The sequence below is a fragment of the Topomyia yanbarensis genome, chromosome 1 (genome assembly GCF_030247195.1).
Source record: "Topomyia yanbarensis strain Yona2022 chromosome 1, ASM3024719v1, whole genome shotgun sequence".
Lineage (NCBI taxonomy): Eukaryota > Metazoa > Arthropoda > Insecta > Diptera > Culicidae > Topomyia > Topomyia yanbarensis.
Window position 1 is genome coordinate 198,187,644 of NC_080670.1, and position 13,092 is coordinate 198,200,735.

Below are 13,092 nucleotides of genomic sequence, written 5' to 3' on the forward strand. Positions count from 1 at the left end.
AGTCGAAATGTTAAAGTATTACAAAAAACCTAAATGTTGAATAAAATTGTACATAATTACAATGGTTAAATTTTCAAATGTTTCTTATATTAAAATTCTTTACGGTTTTCATTCTTTTAGACATGAGCAGTTCTTTGGAAGTCTGATATTGATTCTTTCTTTCACAAAGCATTTCCTCCATGTTTTATACGATTCTAACCCCAAAAGATTATTTGCCTATTTTGGACATAATATACAATTCAAAGAAATAATAAATTATAATTCATGAGAAATAATAGAACAAAATCAAATATTTCTGCCGTCTATTCTAGGCGCACTGCTTTCCGCTTGTATTAATTTTCTTTCTTCGTAATGAGTAATTGCCAGGTACACCCTCTGTCGCTTGCTGATCATTCCGTCTGCCTTCTTCCTAGCCTTTTTTCACCCATGTCGTCGTCGCTAGAATAGCTTTGCTTTTCGCTGTTAGATGTTTGGTGCTTTTTGTGTTTTCGCATGACTTTAGTATAATCGTCGTCTTTCTTTTTTATTTCTTTCCTCGGTCTGTTAACTATTGGCTTAGGGATACCCTGCAATATTGTTTGTCCGGCATGTGGTGTATCAGAAGATGTCGAAGGCTGTTTGGTGGTGTTGGTTGTAGTAGATGAGTTTTCTTTAGTTGTTTTGGCGCACGGTTTACCGTAGTGTGCCGTCTGGCTACAGAACTTGCACGTGGGCCCGTGCATAAAGTTCTTTGTATGTAATTAACATCTTGAGATGATCTGAGTATAGGTTGATTCAGCCGCATTCACATCACCCGAACACCGTTGAGAATGCAAGTGAAAAAGTGTCGTTTGTGACGTTTTTCACTTCGCCATACTTCGACATGAACCTTTTAATACAATCCGTGCTAGTACGAGATACCAAATCGTGTAGGCGAATTTCCGTCAGATCAAGGTCCATATTCTTAGGGATCATCTGGGTTTTGACATTCCCATGTTCTACGTCGTGTTGCATGTTGTTCTCCGCAACGAAGCTTTCTGTTTCTGCCAGAGAGTTGATCGTTATTAGTACTACTTGTCTCGTATGATGTATTTGTATGTGTGACACTTATGTAACCACAAGTTCCATTTTCACCTTAATCAACTGTTCCACCTCGCGCACTGTATGTCTAAGACGGGTCTGCGAAAAGCCATTCGCAATTGTGTTCACAGTTGCAATTGCTTCAGCGGAGCGACGCGGGGAGTATTTTTCGTTTGATCTGTACGAGATGAGAAGTAAAGACCGACATTCATCATGCATATGTATATATTATGTTTGGTTTACAGTCATGCTGCACTGGTTGAGCTATCACACCACATCCCAAATAAATTCGTTTCGTTAGATGGATCGACAGACAGTATCAAACAGGTGGCCGAAGGTAGTAATGTAGAATGGCTTTCAAATTGAACCCTGACCTAACTAACAAGAAAATTCAGTCTAGGAAATCACGAATCAATGTACTACATAATTCTTTTTGGAAAGGGTTTGGCGAGTAGATGCCACAAATCGATGTTTGTCGCCATTTTTAGATCCAGAATAGCGACTTCCGGATGGAGCAAAATTCTCTAACCCACGAAACATGTTGAAATCCAATGTAAATGTTTGGAAATTTTTACGCGACATAAATAAATGTGATTAGGCAACGGGTTTGTACCTGCGGCAAAAAAACAGCGCATTTATGACGAATAAGACTATTCGAAAAGGATGTGCCTCAACGAACTTCAAAAGGATGAGCCTCAACGAACGGATTTTATTCTTCATTAAGCCGCATGATGGTTTTGGCCACATCTAGCCAGCTGCCGTTACAGCAAGGACGTGTTGCAACGATGCAACGGTAACGGAGGCTCAATTCGTCCGAAGACAGTCTAATGCCAGCAATTCTTCATCTCATACATGGTCTTGTATTTGTATGAGGTGAACATATAAAAGATTCGCGGCTCTGTTAAGCTTATGCGTCGAGCCATGTCAAAAGACAAATTTTAAAAAAATGTTACAATAGTTTGTGTAAACACATAGAAGCAAAAACAAAATAAATGAAGATTTTAATAATAGGTTCACTTAACTTGATCCTCGCGTAATTTATATACGAGGAATGCTGAAATCATTTCCCACATAGCAAACATTTTGCAGTACTTGTATTGAAAACATCATTCAGATGAGGCACCTCCTATTTATCGCCTAGTAAATTATTGGTGGCTGTCTGAACCAGCTGCTTGCACTTTAAGCAACTCATTACACGAGAGATACAAGGGCGAGAACGGGGAAATGAATTTTATCAATGCGACTCGATTCGGTGACAACACCGTCAATCTCAACGTCGTTCGAAGATACGTAAACGCGATACTCAAGCGTAAGGAGTATGCAAGAGGCAATCAACTGAACCTGTTAATTAAATAAATTGATCGGAACAGTTCGTTATCCCGTCAACAAAATACTAAAAACTAGTGTATTGTTACTAATAATGCACAAACTTTTAATAAATATGTTCATAGTTTCTTTAAAAATGCACGTCGAAGCGAAGTTTTGCAGAATCCGCTCAGGCGTCCCACTGCTACTTCTAGTGGTGCTACGAACCAGTGCACCACGCATCGCATAACAATTCTCCTGGGGGTGTGCGATGTGATAAATTACCAGAGTAAAAAACAGCACTCGGATTAGCTCTCGTTTGAGTGACTGAGTGGGATACAGCGAAAAAAATAATAATTGCATAATCATTTATGCAAATGATCAGCGCTGGGCTCAGCTTACAACGCTGGTATGAATAATGTAATTGAAAGATAATCAAAAAGTGTCAAATCAGCCTCGTTCCGAGAGCTTGCCAACCCTCCACTTTTTGACTCCACACTAGTACTTGGTACACTACTGTTTAGGAATAAGTGGTGGTGATTATCATAACAAGAATCGTGAGAATTTAGCTGCTTAATACCGTCCGAGACGGACCTTGATTTTGGATGTGTATTTCAGATTGATTAATAGATTCTGGATAGCATTAAAAAAATCGATACGCTGATACTGATTGCTTCAAGGTGGTTATACATCGTAATTTGTCGGTTTAGAAGTTGGGGGGAATCAATGAGTAGCTTTGTTATGCTAACAGAGAGTGGCGCTTAAACCGCTGAAACCACTGTTGATGAGTTTGTAACACTTTAGATTTAATCCATAAAAGACGCTACCGAATCTGAATCCAAGCCTATTTCGTCATCACAAACTTGGCATTTAACTAGCCTAGTCAAAAGTGAAGCGACAACAACTTCGATCCACAGGAACCGGAGGGCCAACGTTTTTTCAATATTTCCTTTTTTTTCATCAGAACGACGCATCATCTTGTACAGTTCAATGGAGGGCAAAAGAGGAAGAAGTAAAGAAAACACTCGCGAAACAAGTCGTTGCTTCCGTTCGGATGGCGATCGTGCACACACTCGACACAGTCACGGCGCGGACGTTGAAAAGTTCAAGATTCGCAGTAAAAAAACCTATTTTTAGCCATGACCAATAATATAATTGGCCCAGCTCGGATTTGATCGGTTCTGAAGGTCAGACACACTGTTCACGAGTTCATCCAGTCAGCAGTCAAACCGACTGGTTAGGTTAGCTGGTGCTTTCCCAACTTTTGATCACAGCACCGAATTCGTGTGTGTAGCTCTGAAATCTGATAGTGACGTTTCGGACGCGATGATGGACGACGGTCGCCTCGGGACAAACGCAGACAGAAAATGTTTGTTTTGATGAGTTTCTCAGGGCCTTTTGCGACTCAGCGTTGACTGAAACGGCAATTCGATGGTAGCTGTACTGGACTGCTTCTGCCATGAATGGACTCAATTATGATGAATGAGTTCCCTGGCAATTTATGGGAGGTTCATTCACTCCTATCGTAACTCAAAAAGTCAACCAATTTGTATATTGTGTTTAGTTCCTGATTATGATTGAGGTTAAAATTTGATGGAGTTACTGCTACTGAAGATGGATAAACTTTTGCAGGCTTTCCGTTTATGGACTTGGCAGTAATGATGATACACAAAATTTTATTTCAGTGCCCTCAGACAATAGCTTTATCATTTCCGTTGATGTCTCTGGTTCCAAGCATCAGTTCCTGTTCAAAGTCCACAGAAACATCTCGCATCAATGACAACAGCTGTGTCGTCGAAACATGGTCGCGAATTTTTTTCTTCGATTGTTTATTTTGTTTTAGAGTGCAGTTTGGTTGATGCTCCTTCTCGATATCGTAAAACTTCATTACACAAGCAAAAACCGTAAGTGGCAAAACGCGTAATCAAACAGCAAACTGTTTGCCGTATGTTTTGTTGTCCATGGTTTAATAATACAATTACACAATCAAGCAACTGAATCTGTTCCAAAAAAGGGTGTCACCTGAAATCGAGCCAAGCTTCGACCTTGCCCAACAAAAACACTCCCCCCATACCACCGGTTCTGCGACTTGGCGTGGTGGCGGCGGGAGCGGTCCGTTTGTTTTTGCCTGCCTTGCCTGGTGGAGGCTGGCTTGGCTTTCTAAACGCGAGACTTCGGTTGAAACAAACAAAACCCGCTTTCCCCATTATGTGTGGTTGCTTTATGTTTATACGCAGCACCCGCTAGGCTGCTGCATACCTGTACTGAAACTAGTACCGACACGACATACCACGATTAATTAGGTGGAAAGGGGCGGGAGGGGGATAATGCTAATTTTTCAACTCACTTTCGTTTGATGCCAATTGGTCGGTACGAGCGGAAGCATGTAACAGAATGAGAACGAAAATACATCGGTTGTGATGTGTTTAGTCCGTTAACTTCACCACGTTGATCGCAAAATTCAACAACATACGAGCATTTAGAATTGTTTTTGTGGTGGGATATGACCAGATGTTAGGCGAAGATTGAAAAATTACCAAAAATTAATTTAACTTTGACAACATAAAAAAATTAAAAAAACAAATTTCTGTCGTAGAAAGACTAAAACGTTGATGAAAATTCAAAAAAGGAAAGTGCCAAAAATATAACAATTGCAAAACTTTGTAATCATAGTCTCTAATCGGATCTATTAGTTTGCCCAACTGACCCTCTAATACAGGGCGGCCACAGTGCAACTACCAAGAATTTCAGTTATTACTATACAAAAATTGTACAATTGTAAAACTTGTTGAATGGTTTGAATATTTTTTAGTTTGGCTTTGGTTATTAATCGGGTTCCTTAATCTGCCCGACTGACCCTGAATTACAGGGCGGTCAAAGTGGGGATCAACAAGATTTGACGATTTTTGCACACAAAAGAACAAAAAAGTGTGTCAACCAATTGTAATTTTACCGTCTACGTTTTCCTGCAACTCCGCAACACAGCCATTTCTGTTTAATCTCACTGCTGATGGGTAGGTGGGCTATTCCGTCCAACCGAGCGGGACAACAATGACTGCGATCTCCTTCGGTTTCCGTTGGCTGCTTCGGATGCGGTTTTTTTGTGATCATGCATGAGTTAAATACAGAAATACAGTCAGATCAGATCACATTATATAAGCGATCCCGGAAGTCATCAATTTAAAATTAAGGATTTAAAAGAAAGGAAAGATTATTAAAATTTATTAAATAATTACAAAATATAAACAAAAATAAAATATTTCCAAAAAAGTAACTAAGATGAATACTAGGGTGGGACAAAAATTAGATTCCGGCTCCGAGCAACTTTTTATGTACCATTTGGGTCCTAGAACAACTGTGGAAATTCTTAGCTCGATCGGTGAAACTATATTTTTGCGCCCACTGTTTAAAGTTTATATGGGATTTTGTATGGGAAAATGAGCTTTTACAAAATAATTTCTCCAGGAGTACTTAAAAATTCTTAAAAATAAATCGTTACGTGGCTTTTATAGGAAATTTAACAAAGAAACAAAGTCTCGAAAACCACGAAACGATCTGACGCTTGAGAAAAGTTATTAAGCAGAAGCCGATTGATGCTCTGACGATTGATAAAATATTCATTTTTTCTAGCACCACTGCTGTTGGTTGTCCAATTATACACAATTTTGTTTTAATCCTCTCGTAATGTGTCTAAATCGTTTATCTATAGTATTTGGCCACTTCGAAAGGTTTTGAGGGATAAATTGAGGCTTCTTTTGTACATAATAAGAAAAAGTTAAAAAAAAATTGTATATAATTAGATCGTCAAAAGCAGTGATGCTATGTAAAGTGAAATTTTCATCAATCTTCAGGGCATCAATCGGTTTTTGCTTAATAACTTTTTCCACAAGTATCAGATCGTTTTGCAGTCTTCTAGACTTTGTTTCCTTGACAAATTTCCTATAAAAATCAGACATCTACTTATTTTTAGGAGATAACGGGCGACTCTTGGAAGAATTAATTTGCAAAAGACCATTTCCCCATATGAAATCCCATGTAAACTTTAAACAGTGGGCGCAAAAATATAGTTTCACCGATAGAGCTAAAAATTTGCAGAGTAGTTCTGGGAGCTAAATGGAACCCAAAAAGTTACTCGGAGCCAAATTTTATTCTTTTCATATAACCATGTCCCACTCTAATGAACACACTTTTTTAATTTGAACTAAACTTAAAACATTTCAAATAAATGCTAGCCGTTCTTAGTGATCGGCAGCGTGCAAATCGTGTAAATACAATCGCAATCACTTAATTTTTTGTTAATTGAATGCAGTCAAAAGTATTGATACATTGAAAACATTAGAAAATCTACAAAAATCGACAATAAATTACTTATAAATTTTTGCAAAAATAGTGAAAAGGAAAATAGACTAAATCGATTTTTTGTAAATTGAGAAATTAAAAAAAACGAGTAATATTCAAAGAATTTGAAAACATAGTGTAAAGCGAGCCTATTTTGGCCCCATTTGTAAAGGTACCGCAATAGGTAGAATCCATATAAACTGACATTCACGTCTTTGCTTCGTTCTTAACAAGCAATATAATAACAAAACTGGCCTCAAAATGGCGAGAAGCTTGTGTTAAAGCGCAATGACAACTCGAATTGAGTATCCCAACCGCTGTAACCAATGCGTTCAACAAAGATGGCAGACGCTGCTCTAACCAACGCTTTCAAAGGGTAACAGAAACTGGGCCAATTCAGGTGCATTACCATATATTAAGAAATAAAAATTAATGAAATAAATCTATTATCCTTCTTCGCGGCATGAGCTGTACTTTAGTTACATATATATTTTCTTGCTTAGTTTATAACGTCAATTTTTTGCCAATTTAGTTCAAACTAGTTTTTATCTGTTATTATCTCTGAATGGCATGAATTGGATAAGCAATTGGGACTATTTGAAAATTGAATTGAGGTATGATCGCCATTATTTTTTTGTTTCCGTTTTCATTACAATTTCATCATGCAAAAATATACGCTAGAACAATACCTTCAAATTTTGGTAGTTTACGAACGATGAACGATGCTAATTTTTTTTGCAAAATACGCGAGTGGCATCCTGGGTACCTTCTCTTCGGAAATGATGGTGGGGTCAACGTTAACGTCACTGGCGACCAATATTGGGACATGCTTGAAGACTGGTTGTTTCAAAGTTTTGCCACATAGGATTTGGAAGGTCTTGGTTTCAACAAGCCGGGGCAGCAAGCGATCAGGTCGTGACAACCAACGATTAATTGCAAACGATGTTCAATAAAGGGTCCCCTTGCTTTTGCGATTTTATGCCCCTGGATTTGTTGAAGTTTAATTAACCCTAAAAAAGGCCAGGGGTCTCAGAGGCCCGGCTAGTTACAGTTCTCTAGTTTCAATAAACTAGTAATTTGAAATACAAATGATCGAACGTTTTCGGGCTTTCGATTATCTCACTGATAAAACGACAAAAAAGGCTTTTAATTTCATTGGGTCTTAGGAGCGATGCTTCTTGAAGTCATAATTTTAGCTTGCCTAATAAGGGTTAAGTCTCTCGTCTAGGCCGATGGAACGCATGCAACCTATGACCTAGAAGGCCCACATTGATCGCGTTATACACGAAATTTCTCCCGTCGCTCTCGAAAATGTGACCAGAAAGAAAAAATTTTAGCAGTAAACTACGGTAAGCTTGCTTAACCAAATGGTCGTTTGACGTACAGTTTCAAATTTTTAAGAAGTTATTCTAGCGTATATTTTAGCATGATAAATTGTAATGAAAATTGAAACAATTTGGAAGAAAATGACAATCATATTCTAACTCAGTTGTCAGATAATCCTAATTAAAAAAAGAAAGCGCTAAAACATCCATTATAAATTATTTCTTTGTTTGCTACCATCCTTCTTTCTAGCATGAGCTGTTCGTTGAACATATTTACATATTTGGCTTGCACTTTTTTTTGCTCATACATCCATCGCTTTCACATTCCGGGAGTAACGTCAACATTCAGACGACCACATTACATTGTTCCTACATTACCCAACTAGAACTTAACTCTGTGCGTAACACTGAAAGCAATTACCAGAACACAAACCGCCGGTACCTCTCGTTCCATTTCGACATTTCGAGCCAACGCGGGTACCGGACAATCGCATAGTTAGTACCACATATAACGATCCTGGCTGACGCTCGGAAAGCAATTAGCATTGCTCTCACGAACAAACCCACTTGGGTAACAATTGAAACAATGTCGTTAAATACACACCCCGACGGTTACGAACGGTACGCACAGTGGTAACCGTTACAGATCCCCTCTGCGAATAACTAAAAATCGATTGCTCCGCGATTTTTTCATACAAAATCAAATATTCGAGAGTTTTGTATTTTTCCTTAAAATAGCATTAAAAACTATTTAATTCGAGAGATCAGTATTAACATTCAGTCCAGCGATTCAAGAAATATAAATTTTCAAAGAATTAAAAAATTTAAAGATTGCGATTTTTACCAGTTTGTTGTGGAAAGGACCAGTGAATAGAAAAATTGACAATTTAGAAAAAGATTAATTGATATATTGGAAAAAAAGAGGCACAAAACTAAATAAAAACAAAAAAAAAAAAAACATAAATTAAAGTCCGTTCTCACGGTAAAGAGGGACAAGTCTGTCTTTACCAGCAGGCATGCTGGTGGACTTGATTCGTAGTTTTGCTGTCTAAACTCGACCCCATCAGCAGAAGACAAAAGATAAGCCCGTAAGGTATTATGCCTGTTCTAATGACCCTGCCACTTCTAGTTTTCCGTTCTGTATACCTCGCATCCTTACTCTCATTTGAGTACTATGGCTCTAAATTTTCATAACTTTCCCTACCCAGTAATCTCAAGCTAATTGAATGTTGTTAAATTGAAAAAACATATATTAGGAATATAACAATACTATCCTTCTTTGTGGCATGAGCTGTTCTTTTTTATAGATTTCTTTTCTTTTATTTCGTTTATGACGTCTACAAATTTATACAATTTTTTGGAAACTTTTTAATACTTCGTTTATTACACATAACTCGATGCGTGAGCCTATCGGAGCCGTGTGAGTTTGAATATTTACACCAATCAAAATAAAAAAATACATTTAATTTGTGTTCATTAAATTCTTCACAATTTACCACTGATCACTGCGGTGGAGCCTTTTCTGCGCCGCGCGATAACGCCGAGGTGTCATTCGAACCAAAAATTTTTTTTAACCTTTTATTTTCGAGTTTGGAACCACTGTGCGGGCGGTAGTGATGGGGAGAAGTATGGATGCCTGAGTCAGAGCATGTCAACAACTTTCGCCCTGAGAATAGAATAATCGGCGATGAAGCCTACTAAACGGACCCAAGGCCAACCGGCGGTTCGGCTAGCCATATACACCAAACACGAGTTGGCGTTGGTTCCTAAAAAGACTTTTATTAGCCGGTGACCTTGCTGACCTGCGACGCCGAAAAAGAAGGTCACCACTGAACGGTAAACCCACTATATTGAGTGGAACATGTGCGAAATTCTACGTTTGTTTTTTTTTCTTTTTGATTGCGGTTAATCGCCATCAAAGCTCTTGATTTGTTTGCTTGGATGATACCAATGGTCAAAGAGGGATCACGTCTCACTAGTTACTGTCACGGGACAATAATTATCCGTACGGTAGCGCGTGCTGCTAATGCGATGCAGGCTACTGAAGCCAAGAATTTCTATGTTCTCCTTTTCGTCAACTTTCATTCCCGTTTACCACCGTTGTTTTGAGTGGTAGAGTGACCAAAAAAAGTCCTATTTTGGTGAATTAAAATAATACAGAATAATATTTGCTAACCCAAGTGTCTAAAAAAAGACTTTCCTCGATGCCTTAGGCAATTCACCAATCAACAAATTGTAATTAGTTCTAATTATATTTAGATCACGGTTACACCACCCTAAGCCGTCGGCAGAGTTCTTTAGGTTTCCTATTCTATTATTTGGATACACTTCTATGTTCTGTGTTGTGTTTGCTTGCGGAATGCCATCGGTGGTACCACCGAGTGACGGCTACGACGACGGCCACTTTTAGCACCGGCAGTATATTTCAATTTGCCGCCGCGTCAACTGTGTGCCAACCATGACGGGTCCTGCTGCTGCTGCGGCTGCTGCTGATACTGTTGAAACGGCACCAGATTGCTTCGGTTCCCGGTTCTGAACGCAAAGATATGACTTTTAAGTTACGTGACAGTTTCTTTCCGTTTCCGTATCATTTCACCATCAGCCTACCGAATCTGGGCGCGTTCATCTCCATGCAGTGGTATCTGACCTGGTGCCGGGCTGACTTCCAAAACTTGCCATCCCGATTGCCATCAACTAATAATTGACTTTTTTCTTTTCTTTTCTTTCAGCTTTGATGGTTCATCCCGCCGCAGGAGAGAACGCTCGAAACGCTCGCACCACCGCCGCAGTCCGGACTCGAGCCGCCGGCGGAACCGGCACCGGGAGGACAAATCCTCACGACGCCACCACAAGGATCGGGAACGTAAAGAGAGGGAAGATAGGACCCCAGTCAAGGTAAAATATTTCCATTTTTCTATCAACCCTCATGAACCTGTGTCTGTGTGTGGGTGTATGTGGCAAGCAAGTAAGAGCAGAACGCGCGCAGCTCATCAGCAGAGGAGGAGAAGGAGGAGGAGGAGGCAGGTTGTACACTCTCCCTCTCTCTCTCTCTGTCGAAGCATCTCCTCGCGTTCCGCTTTTTCTTCTGTATACTACCCACCATAGTAGAACCGAAGTGCCGAACTAACTGCCCTTTTAGCTACCACACAGCCAAACAGAGTATCTTACATACATATATATAACATGGGCAGAATTATATGCAGCTTGGTGGTTATCAAAACGGTTCTTAAAACAACGAAAAATTTATTGTTTGTGTGAAAGAGATGAGAAAATGAATTCGTTAACTAACACCCTTTCCGGAAGAAACCTGTGTCAAAATAAACAGCGACATCTCACGGCGATGGGTTCTAATTAGCCATTTCTTGCATGCAAGTTTAGTTTTCCCAAATGACGCACTGATACACTACGAATCAGTGAAAAACGGTAGAGCTTTTTTCCTGGTTGCTGTTTTTAACTAATTCACGCATGCGCATTTTGTTTTTCATTAAAAATAAATTTTTCTTTTGTTATTGTTGTTATTTTTGTTGTCATTGCGAGATACACTGCGCAGATATTGCTGTGTTTGTTGTTCTTGAATTGCGTTGTAAAATGATGTTCCGTGCGTGTGTGTATGTGTATTTGAGCGTGAGTCAGGTGAATGTTTCTCCTCCCTCCAGCGGTGTTTGTTTTGCATTTTCCGGTGGGTGGCCAAGCCCGAACCGTTCTGTTGATATGATGTTGACCGTGTGAAATTTTCGTGATTATGGCTGTGGAACGGTGAAACTAAAATATGTATTCTTTGGGTTGGATAACAAATTGTCAAATTACAAATAGCTGAAAATCTGGAATGACTATTATGTTGGAATGCCGTATGTGACATTTGCGTATTTTGGATTGAGATATAAAAGTGTCCCAAATCATAACGAAATATTCTCATAATAACATCATAACGAAACGAAAACATCTGTTTTCGTTTTAACTTTTAAAAATCAAGTATTGAATTTTCAAATAAAACGTTTAAAAACATATATCTCAAATATAAAACTTAGGGCAAGACTTAGCATGGTTCATTTTTTCGCAAATATTGCTCATATTTTTTGGTTCTTAGATTGATTTTCTAAGCGGCAATGGATAAAATCCCTATATGGCGAAAATAATTGCCGACTTTGCTTGTATTAACCTTCCAAATCCTATGCTATATTTCACCCTAAGGAGGAAAATTTGGTAAAAACCAAAATTTCTAACTAGGGTGAAAATTTTGTTGGTAAAAACCAGTCTTTGTACAGGAGGGCACAAATCCTTATTTCATACTATGTTGCGTTTCGGTTTCGCCTCATCAGAAACCGACACTAACTTATTGTCGGAATAGATTGGCGCCGGCTTGACGCAAATCCCTTAAAACTAAAACACAATTCCAAATCTTACTAGCTAACAGCGGCGTCATGAAAAAAATGCACATGTAATCACTCCATCTCAATAACTTTGTCACGGAACGTAGTAGGTGTTAGCTCTACCGAATTTCCAACGACCTATTTCAGAACGACAGGGAACCAAAGGGTACATTCCGAGGCAATTTTACCGTCGGCAAGCTCCGCTTATTTGATAGTATGAGTATCAAATTCACACCAGCATATAATAATCAAACTCTCGATTTTTTGCCACGAATAAGTTTAATTGACTTGTATTTAGTGTATCGTACAATTTCAGTTGATTGGGTTTCATTCATAGTTAAATAAATATAATAATATTAGGGTAAACAATACAAAATAAAGTGAGTAATTTAAATTAAATGTTGGAAAATCTCAAAATGAGTTAAAAAAGTAAAATAAAAAGTAATTCAATTAGATTAAATTAGATAAATTAATAAAATAGAATAAAATAAAATAAATTAGTCACATAAAATAGTAAACTAAAATAAATAATCTTCCGATAGTCGCGTTGATACTACCCAAAATAAGTGGCTGCTGATGTTTAAACAAGATTAGACTAAAGTTTCTGAAAGTATTTGCGTATGTGCTATTAAATAAATTAAATAAATGGAATAAGTTAAACTTATCAAATAAATTCAATGAATATAAAAGATTTT